General features: G+C 41.2%; 1 pseudogene; it reads left to right on the top strand.

Moving 5' to 3' along the window:
* Nucleotides 1-217: 217 nt before the first annotated feature.
* LOC120602066 (uncharacterized) lies at nucleotides 218-349 on the top strand (annotated as a pseudogene).
* The last annotated feature ends 18406 nt before the right edge of the window (nucleotides 350-18755 follow it).

Here is an 18755-nt window from a genome sequence, read left to right as displayed (position 1 = left end):
GCAACTCCTTCCACGGGGGCCACAGGAAGTAATGTCGGGAGGAGACAAGAGAACTAAAATGTTAAATCAAGCTATATTCAGAGGTTGTATGTGCTGATCAACCAACCCTACAGTCAAACTAGAGGAAACTTGCAGAACAAAGGAAGATTTCTGCTGGGATTGTTAACAAATCATTTCCTCATGCCTTGAAAGGAAAACAGTCTTTAAGTCACGCCCTGTCTATGGCCATGCTACCCTGAACAAGCCCAATCCCGTCTGATCTTAGAAGCTAAGCAGGGTCAGGCCTGGTTAGTACTTGGTTGGGAGACCACCTAAGGAGACCACCTAGGAAGACCAGGTGCTGTAGGCATAAAAAATTTAAAAAATATGGGATTGTAATCTGTCAAAGTCCTTGCAATCTGTGAGGTCAACCAAGAGTTGCCTCGCCTAAAAAAAAGAAAAGTCACGCCCTACACAAAATAAAATCATTCATTCCCTATGACAAAATCATGGGGAACTATGGATCAAAGGCTAAGAACTGCCAGCGGGCCTTTCATACTATGGATTATTATCTTTTCAAGCTACATACTCTTATCACTGTATTTCCATATCAAAAGAACTGAGTAAACAAAGTCTTTAAACTGTAACTTGGAGGAACTAAAGAATGATACATAAACTGGACCACCCCCTCCCCCCCACTGCAACACACACACACACACACACACACACACACACACACACACACACACTCGGGGCTTTTTTCCTGGTCTTGGCTTTTTGTCTTTGCTTTCTCTAGTCTTTGCTTTTCTCTTTCTTTAATAAACTTTCCTTTTGACTCTAACTTTGGCGTGTATTTGATTTCTTTCTATACTCTCCACCAAGAACCCTCCTCTCTCAGTGCAGGGCTTGGTCTCACCCCCATCTCACCCTACCCCCTCGTGGGGAATTTGACCTGGCCTGCCTCAGGAGGAACTTGAAAGTAGGAATGTCAACACATTGGGGAGTGATGAACATATTGATTATCTTGCTTGTCGTGATGAGTTCACAAGTATATACATCTGTGAGAACTTACTAAATTGTATACTTTAAATATGAACAGTCGATTGCATGAAAATTATACCTCAATAAAGCAGTCATAAATATTTCTCCATCCCTTCCTCACAAAAGAGAATGTTCTTTTCAATCTGGCTCCAAATACCCTTATCAGGTCACTACAATGGTTATCTGTCTGTTTTCCCATCTACCACACAAGCAAGTGCTACTGGACTGAGTGACTGCAAACTCTGCTAATCTTCTGAGAATTGTCACATCTTCTAGGAATATTGAGCACTTTGTTTGTCCACCAGCAGAACTCCATTCTCCATTCAGACCCAGATCATCAGCCTCCTCGTTCTGATGCAGGACAGGGCAAATTCCCCCTAGTAGGGGAAACTCAAGCCCTGCACCGAGAGAAAAAAGGGTTCTCCGCGGAGAATGAGAAAGAATCTAAGCACATGCCAATGTAAGAGTCAAAAGGAATGTTCATCAGAGAAGGGGTAATGCTCCACAGACAGAGTGTGGTCTCCTCTCAGAGGCAGAGAGCGCGAGGCCCTAAGAGAGACTCAGAGTGACACAGACAATAGAGAGAGATGGGGACAGTGAGAGAGACAAAGTAAAGACACTGAGAGGGATCTTGAGTGTTCAGGGAATTCAGTTTATATATCATTCTTTAGTTTCTGCGAATTACAGCTTAAAGTCTTTGTGTTTGCATTTTCCTTTGATGGTATGGGCATACAGTGAGAAAGGTAAGCGTATGCAGTGGGGAAAAGGTAAGAATATGTAGCATCAAAGGCCTGCTGGCAATTGAATCCATAAATTCCCTATAATTTTAGCAATAGGGAATGAACAATTTTATTTCGTGTAAGGCAGCCATTTAAAGACTGTTTTCTTGTTTCCCCTTCATGGTGTGGGGAAATGGGCTGTGAGCAAACCCAGCAGAAGTATTCCTTTGTTCTGCAGGTTTCCTCATGGTCTGGCTGCCAGGCTGATGAGCATCTTGCCTCCTCCCTACATTACTCCCTCTTGCCAAACCCCTCACAATCCCTTGGCAATCATTGACCTGCCTTTTGTCAATAGAAGTTAAAGTACATTGCACAGAATTTTATATAAATTGAATCTTATGTTTTCTGTTATCTTGAAAAGATAATAATACATAGTTAATACATGGCTTAGTTTTTCTAGCTTCCTTAATTTAGCATAACTTCTTTCGAGGTCTAGTCATGTTTTTGCATGTATACATAGATAATTTTTTGTATATAGTATCCCATTATATGGATATACCATGATTTGTTTATCCATTTACCTTTTAATGGGCATTTAAGTTGTTTCTACTTTGGGGCTAAGTAAATAAAAAATAATAAATATAAATTAATAAATAAGAAAGCTATTATATTAATTATAAATAAACACATTTACATGTGTGACTATTAATGATAAGAATAATCAATATTTGATTGATTACTATAAATTTTAATATATAAGTTCATATTATAAATGAATAAAGCTACTATAAATGTTTGTGTACAAACCTTTGTATAAATATGCACTTTATTTTTTCTTAGGTAAATATAATAGAAAGATCATAAGAGAGGTATATGTTTAACCTATTTAGAAATTGCCAAAATGTTTTCCAAAGAGTTTTATCTATTTTACACTGCCCAAGTAGTGTGCGAGTTATTTTGCCATGGCCCAGGTCAGACCCAAGGGATATAGTGTTTAAAACAAGGGGTAAAGTTTTTGAAATGCAAAAGGAGGTGACAGCAAAAGATGGAAGTGGAAGTGTGAGAGAGGGGGACCACATTCTAAGAGGAGAAGAGAGAGAGCAGGCAGAGGGCATCTGTCTGACAGAACTCTGGATGAACAAGTAAAGGCACTAGGAGGTCATCCTGTGCTCTTGATATTTCTCATGAAAACCACATTTGACTGGCCTTCAGTGCACAGACATTTGCTCACACCTTACTCTGGATCTGTTCGTGCCACCCTTTTTAAAGGAGATTAATATTTGATGCTTAGACTGAATAGAGCCGATTGGCTGCTCTCTAAAGTGGTTGGTCCCCATCCAATAGACTGAAGATCTTAGATAGAACAAAACGACTGAGTAAGAGGGAACTTCTCTGCCATATACCGTTACCAGTGGTTTTGCATTCTGTGGTTTCAGTTACCCACAGTCAATTGTGGTCCAAAAACATTAAATGGAAAATTCCAGAAATAAACAATTCATAAGGTTAAAGTCGTGGGTCATTCTGAGTAGTGTGATTAACTCTCATGCCAATCAAACCTTTGTCTGACATATCCACTCTGTACATGTGTACTCACTTATTAGCCACTTAGTAATCATCTAGCTTATCAGATTGGCTGACACAGTATCACAGTGTTGTGTTCAAGTAACCTTTATTTTACTAGATAAAAGAGTACTGATGTTGGCAATTCAAATGCACCAAAGAGACACTGTAAAGTGCTTCCTTTAAGTGAAAAGGTACGCCTCTATAGGAAAAAAACATAGTATATAAAGGATTCAGTACTATCCATGGTTACAGGCATCCACTGCGGGGACAGGGGTCTTACAACGTATCCCTCATGGATAAGGAGGGACTGCTGTAGTCAGTTCTTGTTTTTCTTTTAAATCGATGTTATAATTATTTCGTTTAGATCGCATACATTGAATGCCATTATTGACGTGATTCTTACGTCATGTCATATGTCTTCTTTCCTGCCTTCCTTAGAATTACAGCAGGTCCTCAGATAACGTCATTTTGTTCAACACCATCTCATTGTAACACCGTCTCATTGATGCTGTGGTAAAATTGGTTTTGCAATACATCCTTTCACCACCACAGTTCCAAGAACCCATCAGTGACGTTAGTGAGGATGTTTTGTATTTGAATACCTCCAGTATACCATTTTAATTTGTCTATTGCTTCTGTGACTTACCCTTTTGTATAGACATTTAGTGGTCATTTTCAAGATTATAAAATACATACCTAACTTTCCACATTCTAGAGTTTATATCTTCCCCCAACAATACAAGATCTTTTATTTACTCTCTCCTTTTTTGTTATTATCATCATATACAGTACATTTTCCTATACCAAAATCCCATTACATGAGGTTCTGCATTGGCTTTCAACAAAAGAGATATTTTAAAGAATGTAACAGGCAAAAAATAGTTAACTGGATAATACCATTCTAGTCATTTTTCTTCAATTTTTCATGTCCCAATTTTCTCCCTGGTATAATTATTCTTTCACCAAAAGAAATTTCCTGTAGCATTTTTTATTAAAGCACATTTACTGGGGATAGATTCTCTTAGTGTACCTTCACCTGAGAATACTTTTAATTTGCCCTTATTTTCGAAGAATATTTTCTCTAGATATAAAATTCTGAGTTGACAATTCTTTTTTTCAGTGATTTAACAATGATTTCCTACTGTATTCTGGCATGTGTGGTTTCTGATTTTAAAAATCTGTAGTCATCTTAATTTTTGTTCCATTATCTACTAATGTCATTTTCTTCTGGATGATCCTAAGATTTTTCTCTCCATCTTTGGCCCCGAGCGCTGTTTCGGGATGTATCTGGGCACAGTTTTCTTTATATCTATCCTGTGTTTGGTTCCCTGAGCTTCCTAGATCTGTAAATGTATGTCTTTGCCATGTTTTCTGCCACTATTTCTTCAGAAATGTTTTTTTCTCTGTGAATCTCATCTTTTCCTTCAGGGACAATAATGACACAAGTGTAGTATTATATCATATGTTCTTGAAGCTCTGCTTATTTTATTGACATAGTTTTTCTCTTTTTGTTGTTCAGATATAGTAATTTCTATTGATCTTTGTTCAAGTTCATTGATCCTTTTTTTGTCATCCATATTAAGCTTATTCTTTTATGGCCTTTTTATGTTATAAATTTTCCATTTTTAAAATTGTTTCTGTAACTTTGCTGAGATTTTTAAAAATTTATTTTAATGTGATTTCCCCTTACTTGATAGAGCATGGTTTTAGTAGGTTATTAGCATCTTTATCAGAGAAATCCAATAAGTGGGTCACCTTAAGCCTGGTCTCTGTCAATCATCTTTTCCCATGAGAGTTATTTAGATTTCTTCCTGGTCCTTCATGCACTGAGTAATTTCTTATTGAATCCTTGACATTGTAAATATTATATATCGTGAGACTCTTGGTTCTGTTAAAATCTTTTATAAATTTTATTTGTTTTTGTAGTCAGTCAATCTGGTCAGAGGTAGCCCACAAGTCTAGACTCACCTTTTGTGGCTGTAATTATGTTATCAGTATAGTTTTAGAAATCTTTGAAGTGTTCTTCTAGTGTCTCTGACCTATGCATCACCTAAAGACCAGTCCAGGATCCAGGTAGTGATCTACATCATAGGCCAGATCTCGAAGCCTTTTTCACACATGTTCTGGTCAGTTGCAGGGGTTGACGGCTTCTGGAGTAATCAGCACTACATTCACAGATTTAAAGGGTCTTTGAGTCCTAGTCCCTCCTCTATGAACTTCCCCACATTTTGTGGTTCCATTGGACTCTCTTCCCTAATGCTCTGGCTAAAAATCAAATATCAACCTCTGAGCTGTTGCAAACTACATACACTTGGCACCAGCTCAGAGCAGAGTGGTGACCCTACTGCAGTAGTATACTGCTGCCACCCACAGACCCTATCCCCATCACCACTGCTGACTGGATGCAGCTTTATTACTGGGGCTTCCCTGTGGTGGGCCCCAAAAGAAAGAGTCCAGGCCATGGTGGAGACACTTGAAGAGCTGGCCTCCAGAGCAGGCACAGTGCAGCCTGTGTTTCAGCAGCTCTTATTTTAGTACTTGTATTCACCAGGCAAACCGTCTGCACACAGCTCTCTACACCAAAGCAACGCCATGCCCTTATTGGATCCCAGCCCTCTCTGGGCTCCATCTGAAGAGAGAGGCAGCTGAAAAAGGCGAGTTTTACCCATGCGAGGGAAGGGGACTGCAGTGAGGGGACACAAGAGCAATAGTGCAAATCCGCAGGTCTTGACAGCATCAGGTGGATGATGGGGCACCTAGCTAGCAGGCGCCTTTCTCAGGGCCTTCATTCTAAGTTCCACATGACCACCCCTCCTGACTAGGAACAGGTCCCAGGGCTCTTTCCACCCCTCTCTTGGACTTGTCCATCAGGGAACTTTCCAAGGCCTTCGAGGCGGTTAGGGTTCCTCAGAGTCAGTAGGTAAAGGGCCACTGACTAAGAAGAGACCACCCACCAACAGGGCCCATGGTGCTTTGGGAGTTCTTGATGAAGACAGGCCTAGACATTTGGTCAGAAGCAAGGAAGAATCTCAGGGCCAAGAGAAATAATTCGCAATCACAAGAAGCTGTGGAAGGAGAACAGTTCTGAGGAGGCTGGGGAAGGAGGGCAACTGAACACGGAGTCCAGGTGGGTGAACACAGATGCTGCCACATGGGACCAGATACCATCACACCAAGTGTCAAGGTTATCCTCAACAATTTTGGGGAAAGGATGTTTTAGGCTACTGTAGCTTTGTGAATATTATTTACCTGCCAGGTTTTTATGTTATAATTGGAAGACCAATAAAAAAAATAATGCTAATAACTAATAAAAATACACAACATTTAATAAATGCTAACTGGAAGGGTTAATGCTATATTTCCAATCTGCATAATATTATAGGATGATATAGAGTAAAGACTATATTAATGATAATTACTAGATATTCAGTATATGTACTAGGTATATTCTCTGTGTTTTATATATACATTCTTGTATACATATGTACATATACATCAGTGTATTTCCTGTATAATACATCAGTATTATGGTTATAATACTGATGTCCTCCAATGGTTATATCTTAGATAATTATAGCACAATTTCAAAATCAAGAACTTGACATTGGTACAATGTGTATGTCGACTAATTCAACATCATTCTACCACATATGTAGAGTTTGTGTTATCACCAATGCAACCAAGATACAGAACTATTCCATCACCATAAAGATCTCCTTCTTGCTATTCCTTTGTAGTCATACCACATCTCTCCTCCACTCTTCAACATCTCTAACCCCTAAAAACCACTAATCTGTTCTACATCTCTATAATTTTGTCATTTGATGAATGTCATTTAAATGGGATCATACAATGTGTGACCTTTTCATGCTGGACTTTTTTTTTCACTCAATACAATGCCTTTGAGATTCATCCAAATTGTTGTATCAATAGTTTATCCTTTTTTTTTTTTTACCACTGAGTACTATACCATTGTATGGATAACCTTATTTAGTGACTTTGGGTTGATCAGAGTTTTGGGCTATTGCAAGTAAAGTTGGTATGAACAGTCATGTATAAGTTTTTGTGTAGACATATGTTTTCATTCCTCTGGTATAAATAAATGCTCAGGAGTGCAATTACTGAGTAGTATGGTTAGTGTGTGTGTGTGTGTGTGTGTGTGTGTGTGTGTGTGTGTGGTGGTGTGGTGGTGGTGGTGTTTTACTTATTGTTGTTGTTTTTACTCTTGTCGCTTTTACGAAACTGCCAAATTATTTTCCAAAGTTGCTTTACCATTTTATGTCACTATCGCAATGTATTTAAAAAACCCATTTATCTGCATCCTCACCATCACTTGGCTCTAGTCTGTGTATACTGATTTCTCCATACATTATAGCCATTATACAGGTGTGGAGTGTGTGTATACTGATTTCCTTTTGTTGTCTTAATCTGTATTTTCCAAATGGCTAGTGATATTAAATATCTTTCCATGTGCTTACTTGCAATCTGTATATCCTCTTAAGTGAAATAACTATATGTGTCTTTTGACCATCATCTATTAAGATTGTTTCTTTTACTTTTTTGTGAGTTTTGGAAGTTCTTTACATATTCTAGATATGAGTACTTTGTCATGAATGTGGTTTGCCAATATTTTCTTCTAGTCTTTTACATGTCTTTTCAACTTCTTTGCATCTTTCTACACAGAGAAACATTTGTTTTGTTTCTGAAGTCCAATTTTCTTATTTTATGGATTGTGCTTTGGTTGCCATGTCCAAGAACTCTTTACCAAGGCCATATACAAAATTTTTTTCCATGTTATCTTCTCAAAGTTGCATGGTGTTATGATACACGTGTAATACTATGCCCCATTATAATTTTTGTAGAAGATGTTTTAGATTGATCTTCCATTTTTGTTTGTTTGTTTGTTTTATTTCTTTGTTTTGCTTAGCTGTATCCAATTGATCTACCACCATTTACTGAAAAAACTATTTGTCCTCCTTAGAGTTACTTTTGGAAATTTATCAAAAACCATTTGGCCTTTTTTCTGTGTAGCTCTTTGTGCGATATTGATTCTGTTCCATTGATCCATGTATACATCCCTCCCCCAATATCACATAGTTATGACTACTGCAGTTTTCTAATGAGTCTTGAAATCAAGTAGACTGATTTCTTTCACTTGATTCTTCTTTTTCAACATGAATTCAACTATTCTAGGTTCTTTGCATTTCCATATAAATTTTAGAATAATTTTGGTTGTATCTAAAAAAATACTGAAATTTTAATAGGAATTGATATACATGAGCATGTATCAACCTGGGGAGAATTAACACCTTTACTATGTTGAATATTTCAATCCATGAACAGATTGTGTCTCTCCATTTATTTGGAGCTTCTTTGATTCCATTCATGGGTAATTTGTAGTTTTCAGTATACACATGATGTTCATATCTCGTTGGATGTACACAAGCAATAATTCCTTTGTTGAGCCATTGCAAATAGTATCATATGAAAAGTATATGAGAAAAAAAATGTTTCCCTCATATGAGGTTAGAAATCCAGAGATCTATGATAGTACCGAAGTGTAATTAGGTCTCAAAAACAAGGAGACTTGGAGAATGGACAGGAGCCCTGAGAACTGGTGACAGAACTTATGGGCTTATGGGAAAAGGAAGATGAGGATGTGGTGCAGTACATGGGAGAATATGATGGAGACAGCGGCTGCTGCCTGAGCCAGATCCTCTGGCACAACCCCACCAGCATGGGCAGTACCCTGTTCAATATCATTCCCTCTGCGTACTAGCATCGTCTATGATGGGAAATAAGTGCCATATCTCACTTCTGGCAAAATGTGCACTCTGCCCTGGGACCTGCTAACCATTCCAGGGTCACCAGCCCTGTCAATGATGAGTCTCCACAAACACTCCTCCCCCAGAGCCTCCTGGACAGCTGCCTGGAGGATGAGATACAGAAAACACTTCATACTTGATGCGAGATAGAGATTTAAGTGACTGTCCAGAGGAATTGGTGGCCCTCAGACCCTCCTCCTGGAAAGAGTTACACAGTCAGATGACAGGACCTATGTTGTCCTGGGCAGGAAACTATGTGAGGTCAGCAATTCCGGCCTTTTCAGACCCTTGCTTAGAGATACTAGTTCTCCTTCTCCTAGGCAAACAATAGCCAATACCCCTGTTTGCCTACACTGACACCAGGAGCCACCATTGCAGGAGAGTTACCCATATGAGTAGCTCCTGAGTCTGAAGGTAGAAAGAGGATAGGAGACCCTCTGAGTGATGGCCACTTTCCTCCAGCCCCATACTCCACAGGTGCACCCACCACTTCCACAGGTCGAGGTCTGTTGTCCACACTCAGAGTCAGAGGTTAACTCTCCTACCCATTTCCTCCAGAAGAGAAACTAAAATCACCACTAGACCTAGGATCTAGATGCAAATAGAATAAAAGAAGGAGAAAAATCATAAAGGATTGCTGTGTCCAGGAGTGTAAATTCTAACTAAAATAGAAATTGACTTGAGTGATAAGGATAGGGAAGCTTTACACCGTGCTCTAAACTATGACTTTAGAGTGATGGAAATCTTTAACGAGAAACAAATTGTTTCAGCATTTGCATCCAACCACCTGTGGGCCTAAAGGCAGATGGAAAGCTGGAAATTGTCATTGTTTCATCTTAAGACGCAGCCTCACGATAGAGAAGCCCTGAGGTTTACTTGGCCAGAAATAAACCTTCCAAACCAGCTGATGTCTTTTGTAGTTTGGAGACTATATGGTCAGAACTAAAATGATAGGGTGAGAATGATATCACATGCACCAGAGAGAGACGCTTTCATACTTACTCTTATTTGAATAATTACAAACTACATTTAGGATTGAATTAAGAACAGGGACTTTTATAGACTGAAAGTTCACTTTTTTTTTTCACATACCTGTTCTGTGCTCTGTACAAGTAAGTAAAACTCACAAGGTTGAGAAGCTATTTCTGTAAATAAATAAACAATAGTCCTATTACAGACGTTGTTGCGAAAATTAATGAGAATAACATATACAACCTGCCTAGAACTGATTGAGATGGTAAACACTTGGACTTCAGTGAAAGTTGCTTATTATATTAGCTATCAATGAAGTATGACTACACAAAGTATGATAAACATTAGGCATCTCATATAAATCTATAGTTCCACCCACCTGCTCTGGAAATCCTTTGTTCTGGTATCATAACATCAATATTTTTCCTGAAGAAAAAGCTGAAACCCTTACAAAGCCTACAAGGTAGAACAATATCAAGTCTATTCCCACACAGAACATCATGCTTATTACATGGGGCTAAGTTCCACGTTTTTCAGGGGTTGAAGGAATTTCTCATCTCACATTGGTGAGGGCATCTTCTTTATTCAGTCTTCCAATTCAAATGTTAATCTCTTCCAAAAATACCCTCATGGACCCACTCAGAAGTAATATTTTACCAAATATCTGGTTGCCCAGTTATCAATATGCAAAATTGACCATCACAAACACCCTTCAGAATGAAATAATGGAATATAGCAACACATAATGTCCATTATTTAATCAAGGCAATTAGGAATACAAATAGGAAAAGGTGACCCCAATCAAGGAAGAAAATTAGTCAATAGAAACTGACTGTGAGTTTCCCCAAATATTGGAATCAGCTAACAAGCCGTTGAGATAGAATAAAGCATATAGTATATATGTATATGCATGTGTATACAATAGATAAGGGGTCTCAGTAGAAAATGGAAACTATAGGTAAAGTAAAACAGCCAAGACATGATTCGAGAACTGAAAAGAACAAATATCTGAAATGAAAAACAATGTTTTAGTCCGGGCCCACCAGAACACTAGTGAAAAAAAATAAAATGAAACTCAGCGAACTTAACATAAATAGTTAGAAATTTGGCAAAGAAAATAGGAAAAAAGGGTGAAAAAATAGCAATTCCTCAATGATATTTATAGAAAAACAAAATCAAATAGTCTATCTCTGTGTAATTGTTGTACCATAAAGAGAAGATGTAGAGAATGGGGCAGAAAACATTTGAAAACATGATGGCCTGAAAAAACAAACATACATGTCCAAGATAGAGACCTTGGGGATGTTAACCAAATACAAAACCACACAAATGCACATCACAATCAATCAAACTGCTGAAAGTCAACATTAAGAGAAGATATTGAAAGATTGCAGAGGGGGAAAAAAGATATATTTCATATTATGTAGAAAGAAAGAGTATTTAAATGATGGCTGAAATCCCAGCAATAATACAGGCAGGGAAATTATAGTTCTATCCTTATTTCTTTGAAGACTACAGGACTATTTAAGAAAAAAATAGATAGATGATAGATAGATAGATAGATAGATAGATAGATAGATAGATAGATAGATAGATGATATAGGTTTGTGTCCGTGACCATGGGATAATTTCTTAATATCAGTGATACATGGAAGTTTCACAGCTCTTTGATGCTAGTGGATTTGTAAAGTCAGGATGCAAGTGGGCTGTCCTATGACAGATACCATTAAGATAGGGGCTGAGATCACAGCTGGGAGGAAAAGGTAAAATCAATTCATCCATTGCAATTGGTCACAAACTGCTACAAAGAGGAGTCAGCCACCTGGACAAAGCAGACAGAGGAGAGGTTTGTGTCTTGCTTCCCCACGCAGCTGGAGCGCTCTGCAAGCACTGATGCTTTTGTCCCATGATGAACAGTAGTAAGCAGCCTCATCCTCAGGTTGGAGCCCAGAGATGATCAGGGAGGCCTTGGAGCCTGAACGAGAGCCAGAAAACCGAGCCGGGATCCCCGAGGGTCTACCGCTGCTACCATAGATGAGGAGTTTGGGGGCAGCCTCAGGAAGCTGTTGGTACCCGTCTGCACCACTGTATTCAACATCGTTGCTGTTTCCAGTGCAGGTGATGGTGACCGTCTGACCCAGAGACCCCAACGCTGAGGCTTCCTGGGTCAGCCCAGACTGCGTCCAAGCCCCTGGAATGAAGGAAAGAACGCAAGGATGGTGAGTCTGGGGTTCTAACAACACGGCCTGGGCTCCAGGGGGAAGGGCAGAGCCCTGTGTCCTCCTGGGGACATGTTCCCAAACTGAGGATCCAGGCACCTGTGTAGCGAGTGAGGAAGGCGAGGAAGAGATGGGTCCAGGCCGTGGCGGGGACGCTCCTGGGGCTCTGCCTTCTGCGTCTCTCAGCTCAGATAGAGCCCCTTTGATCTTTTTTATTCCTCCCTGCACCCCAGGGGAGGGAGTTCCTTCATGCAAATCTGTCCCTCCCACTGACTCTCCCTTCCACTCGGTGTTGGTGCTGAGAGGGGTGGGGGCTTGGACCGGCCCGATCTGGAACTCTCCAGGGACCCTCCCCAGGGACCACCTGGCAAAGGGAACCAGACTGGGAGCCAGATGGCTGGCTTTCTAGCTGACAATACACACATCTGACCTGCTCCGGAACAGTTTTGCAGCGCCCCCTGCTGTCCCAGGCAGGGATTCCTTCACATGGGAGAGGAGATCCAGGAACCTCCATAGAGGAATCAACCTTCCTCATACCGGATCCACAGGCCTGGCCCCACAAAGGGCACGATTCAGTCCTCAACTCTCTGCTATATACCAGCAATGAACTAGTCAAACTTGAAATTAAAAACACAATGCCATTTACATTATCACTCCACAAAATGAACTACTTAGGCATAAATGTAACAATAAATGAGGTGAGTACTGTATGTCCCTGCTATAGATAATGACCCTGACAGAGAAATTCAGAAGTATGTCCATGATTTATGTCTAGTACCCAAAAGATCCAGGTTTTCAATATAGATTTTTCCAAATGAAAAACAAGTTCTCTTTAAGTTCCCTCCCTTAGAGGGGGAGGGGAAGAGCAAGAGTCAGGGAAAGAATAGGAAGAGAGCATTCCCAGAGCATCTGGTCATAGAATAGCTGAGTTAGCGGTGAAAATGATCACACAGGCTGCTCTGGGCCACGTACTGTGATGAGTTCATATCTTGATTTCTATTATTCCACCCACAACCCTATGAATTAGACAGTGTCCTGATCTCCTTTTCACGGGTGAGGACATAAGGATTAAGTCTCTATTGGAGCTGAGAAGTGAACCAGGGGCCTCAAGTGGGTGGGGTCTGTGAGGCAAGCATCATTTCTGACATGGGCATAGCTGTGTCCTGAGGGTCACTGTCCCAGGACTGACAAATGTCTATTGGGCTCTGTCTGTGCAGGTCTGAGAGTGCACCCAGTGCTGAGGGAGGCAGAAGAACTTGCCAGTCTTCCTCTGTGAGCAGAGAAGAGCAATGGGAGGTTTTTGTCTCACTTCCCCATGGGTCTGAAGCACTGTGAAAGACTTTGTGTTACAGTAATAGTCAGCCTCATCCTCAGACTGGAGTTCAGAGATGAGCAAAATCCCAACATTATTTGATGCATCATTGGATCCAGAGAAGCGGCTGGGGACCCCAGAGCCCTGGTGCTTCTCTGAATCTCAATGGAATGTAAGAAGATACCTGGGAGGGCTCCCTGGCTTCTGCTGGTACCAACGTCTCCAGAAGTCACCAACACTGAAGCCACTGCTCAGGGTGCAGGTGAATCTGGCTGATGCTCCTGGAGATGCAGAGAGGGAGGGTGGCTGAGTCAGCACAAGCTGGGAGAGGGAACCTGCAAACACAGACACTCACGAGTGATAGGACAGATTCTGAGCCAGAGAAGCTGGCACAGACTGCAGGGCTGCTCTGTGTCTCTGAGGACTATCCCCACCTGTGCAGTGAGAATGGGGCATAAGGAGGAAAGGAGTCCAGGCCATGGTGAGCACGGCCTTCCTGAGACCCCTGAGCTGGAGCTGGGCTACTCCAGGCATCTCTTATCTCCTTCAGGTGGCCTCAGAGAGGAAGGGCTCTTCTTCATGTAAATTCGTTTCCCATAGTGGTGACCATTGCTCCACCCTGAGGACCAGCTGAGGTCTGCACTTGCTTCTTTGGATAGAGGGAGCTGATGAGTGTGTCTCAGAGTTTGCCCCATGGGAGGGTCCAGGAAGGAGAAGCTGTTGGGCACAGACCTGTTAGCAGGAGACTGCCCAGCCCAGAGAGGACACAGCTGCTGAGTCCCCATCAGCAAACAGTGGCACCAATACCCCAGCCACAGCGCATTGGAGAGATTTCACTGCAGTGCACACCCACTATGCCAGCCTTGGGGGAAGCTCACAGCTCCCCACTCTGTCCACTGAAAAAACTTTAGATTCTCAGTGGAAATAATGTTAACAGTGTTGGCCTGAAAGCCTGGTCATTGTCATTCCAGAAAAGTCTGTTGACCATACCCTTTAGTGCCACATAGTAATTGAGATTAATAAACATCCTTTTTAATTGAGGTATTTCTAGATTTTTAGGTGAAAGAGATGTGGAAACATGACCACCATACAATGTGACCAAGGCTGCTGTGAGGTGATTATGCAGAGGACTCTAGGAAAAAAGACCTGAGCAGCTCGTTCAACAGGAATAAGGTGACTGGTTATCTGGGTTTATATGGAGACTGGAGGTCATGCTGGTGGACAAATAAAGCAAACAAAGAGACGTAGCAAAACGTTTAAATATTCAGAGATATTAATAGTGTAGGGTATTGGGGAATGGCAAAACACTGTCCATGTAAGAAACATCTGAACCTGTAGAGAATTTATGTAAGAGTTTATTTGAGCCAAACTCAGGACAATTGCCTGGAAGTCAGATCTTAAATGCTTCCCAAAATAAGTTTCTTTTATGCATGTATGATTAGAGAGGAACTTAAAGAAGATTAGGGGAAGGTGGGAGGAAGCAATGTGGGGATCAGATTACAGGGTACTTAAGATTATGTTTTCTCTTGAGGGCAGTCGAAAGAGGGGGCTGGAAAACAGCATTTCAATAGTGTGTTAACCTAGGTACACAGAAACAATGGACAATGGGCAGGACTTGCTAAAGGCAAAGATAATTCTTTTACTAAAGAATTTGTATGACTGAGGCCTTACTACCCACCAAGATCTGCCAACTTAGGAATTTATGATCAAGTTAGGAATTTATGTGACCAAGGCTGACTGTGAAGTTCCTTTTTTTTAATCTACATTTCTCATATTTCTGGGGCTCACATTTCTTGGAGGCGTTTGTTGTCAAGGCACACCATGTCTTTCTTGCTGCTTCTTCTGCTACAGAAGATGTAGTTCATGACACCCCTACACCCACCATGAGTCAGCACAGCCTGGGCATAAGACCCTGAAAGATCAGCATAATGGCTGTTTCTCGTCATACTTAGAAGAATGCTTCCGTCATTTCTGAAATATTTATGAATACCAGAGGGTTATGTGGCTGAGACCAGGAGCAGAGGGAAAAGTGGAGATGTTCCCAGACTTTGTTGTTGAGGATAAAAGTTTTTCCCCGGTCTCCTGGATTTTCACAAGGTGAAAACTAACCATCGTCTTTGTGGTAGGACTTCCGACAGCCCAGGCTCTCTCTTTCTTCTTCTTCCTTTGCAGTCCCAATTTGAAGATCTTCAATGTCATGTTCCCTGAGGAGCTCTAAAATGTTATGTTTTCCTCCATTATGGACATTTTCTCTCAAAGTCCAAGACTTGGTTCTCTCCTCATCAGGTAAACCAAAAGAGGCACTTCTCTTCCAAAATATAGTATGGAAAGTCCACTTCCCTCCCCAGCTTTACTGAATTAGGACCCGTTATGTATATTTTTTACATCTTATTTTTATTAGGCGTCCCTTTCGTTAAAGCAACATCTCTATCTTTTACTTACAGGACAGAAATGTACACTGGTAGTGTTTATAATTCAAAGAAATATTGGAGGTGACTGGTAAAGATGGTGGGGAGGTGAACAATAAAGGTAATAGGGAGGATCAGGTACCTTGTTTTGAGGAATTCCATATTTGAACGTCATCAAGGTTTTTTGTCTTTTGGTTAATTTACCCAAGGAAGCTTGACAAGGCATAAAGAATGTGCATCATTCCTATGAGACATTTATAACAAAGCCATAGATTATAAGGAAAACCTCTAGGCCATTAGGCAATCCACTGAAATTGAGCACAGGGCAGGAGGTCTGGGTGGTCTCATCACATTTCACTAATGGCAGACATCATGACCTAACCCACCAATGCCTACACCTTCCCTGCAATGCCACTTCTGTCTCTTGATGTATTCATCAGCCATTTCTGCACGTCCAATTTCTCCAAAACTTAGAAGCTTAAAACAACAACATGTATAATTCCACAGTTTCTGGAGTGGGGGAATTAAAAACAGCCTAGAAGTGTGTTTCTGGCTCAGGATTGCTCATAAGATAACAGTCAAGATTTTGACCATTGATCAAATACAAAGGCTTGCCTGGGGCTGGCGGATCAACTTCCAATATGGCTGAGTCACAAGGCTGGTGGTGGGAAGCCTCAGTTACATGACACACGAACCTCTCTGTAGGGCTCCTTGAGAGTCTTCACAACATGGCAACTGCTTTCTCCCAAAGCAAGTGATCTGAGAAAGCACAGTGCAAGTCTTATGACCTAGCATGAGAAGTCACACCCCATCATTTCTTTAATATCCTGTTGGTTACACAAGTCATCTCTATTCAATATGTACACTAGGAGGCAATAATCTTTAAGAGCATCTTGGAGGCCAATGACTACACCTGGTCAGTCCACATGAGACCCAAATCTGGGATCAAAGACAGAGTGAAGTGAACCCCAAAACCAGCAGGAGCAATGGAAATCCCACCTGTTCACCACAGAATAGTCGCCTTGTGGCCAGAGCAGTTAGGATCCTTTTCAAACTGCATGTCCTTATCTCTCTTTTATTCCTTTTATTATCAATATTCCCTAGTTTTTAAATTTGGTACACATAAAAATTACACTCTAGAGTTGTATCCAAAAGCACCATGCCTCACAGGACACAGAGGGATTTCTTGAGAGGGCTTTTATCTGCCTTTGTCCTTGAGCCTCTGGCAAAATGTGTTGGGCCAGTAGCTGCCTCCTGTGGTTGATGGGATGGGCTGGGCATCTGTGAGAACTGTCAGTCCCTTGAGAGCTTTGGGAAGGAAACCATGCCAGAGACATCACAGACAGTCATTTGCATGTGTGACCAGCAGGCTGTAGCAAGAAAAGCCAGATGGTCAGCGGGGGGTCACTGCCTGTTTCCTGGCCCCCTCAGTGAGTGTGGGAAAGGAGTGAATTGGTGATGCTCTGTGGAAAAGCCCAGAGGTACCTGGAATGACAGCCGCAATGGTGCACTGATTTAACAGTGACCCTCATCGATTGGAAGATGCAGCCTCGGGTCAGCACCATACACCTTACAGCTCTTGACAAAGATGTCATCCTTAATGAATTATTTGACCTTCACCACAAACAGGGAGGCTCCTACAATCCTGTAGGATGATAGTGAAGTGAGGTTCTCGGCCATTAGGGGTCTGTCCTACAAATCACAAGGCTAAGGAATATTAGGTTCGGCTATCCCGCCATGTATGATTCAGCTGACTTCATGTATTCCTGCTTGCTCTTTGGGGATGCCTATGTGAAGAGTGGACACCTGGCCATCTGGAGACACCCTGACCGATTCACTCTTCACGTGGGAGGCCTGGACCACATCCCAGCTTAGGAGGGAAGCTGACCTAAGGTAGCACTTTTGGGGTCTCCTAAGGAAAGAGAAATCAAACAAGAAATTGTCACCATGATGCTGATAATTTCCCAAATTATCAAGTCCTGGTTCCTTTTCACATAACACTTCTTCCCTCAGTTCGGCTCTTTTCTCACACATTGTACTATCAGCAGCAAGAAGAATCCAGGCTGCACCTTCAACACTCTGCTTGGAAATCCCTGCAGCTAAATTTTCAAGTTCCTCGCTCACAAGCTGTGCCTCCCACACAACTGTAGGACACAGTTCAGCCAAGCTTTCTGACACCGCATAACAAGGATCCCCTCTCCTCCCGTTTCTAATAGCATTTTATTCAATTCCTTCTGAGCCTTCACCAGCAGTGCCTTTAACATCCATATTTCTACACATAGTCTATGTCAGATTAAATGTTCTCCAAGACATAGGTTTTTCTCTACCATGCTCCTCACATCTTATGAGCTCACATCAGCAGTCTTCAACACCCATATGTCCCAAAGCAACCTCAGTTTCTTCTATCATGCCCTCAAAAAATCTCCCAGCCAATCTGGAAAGGCTACATACTGTGCGATTCCAATTATATGACATTCTGTAAAGAGCAAAATTATAGAGGCAGGAAAAAGATCAATGGTTGTCAGAGGTTAGGAGAGAGGAAGAGATAAACATGCAGAGCACAAAGGATTTTTAGGTAGTGAAACTATTCTGTGTGATACTATAATGGTGAATGCATTTCATTACGTGCTTGTCAAAGGCCATAGAACATGCAAAACCAAAAGTGAACCCTAACGCCAGCTATGAACTTTGGATGATAACGATGTGTCAGTGTAGGT

Source organism: Pteropus medius, unplaced genomic scaffold, assembly GCF_902729225.1.
Source record: "Pteropus medius unplaced genomic scaffold, Ma_sr-lr_union100, whole genome shotgun sequence".
Lineage (NCBI taxonomy): Eukaryota > Metazoa > Chordata > Mammalia > Chiroptera > Pteropodidae > Pteropus > Pteropus medius.
Note: the sequence above shows the minus strand (reverse complement) of the source record. Positions and strands in the feature narration are given on the sequence as shown.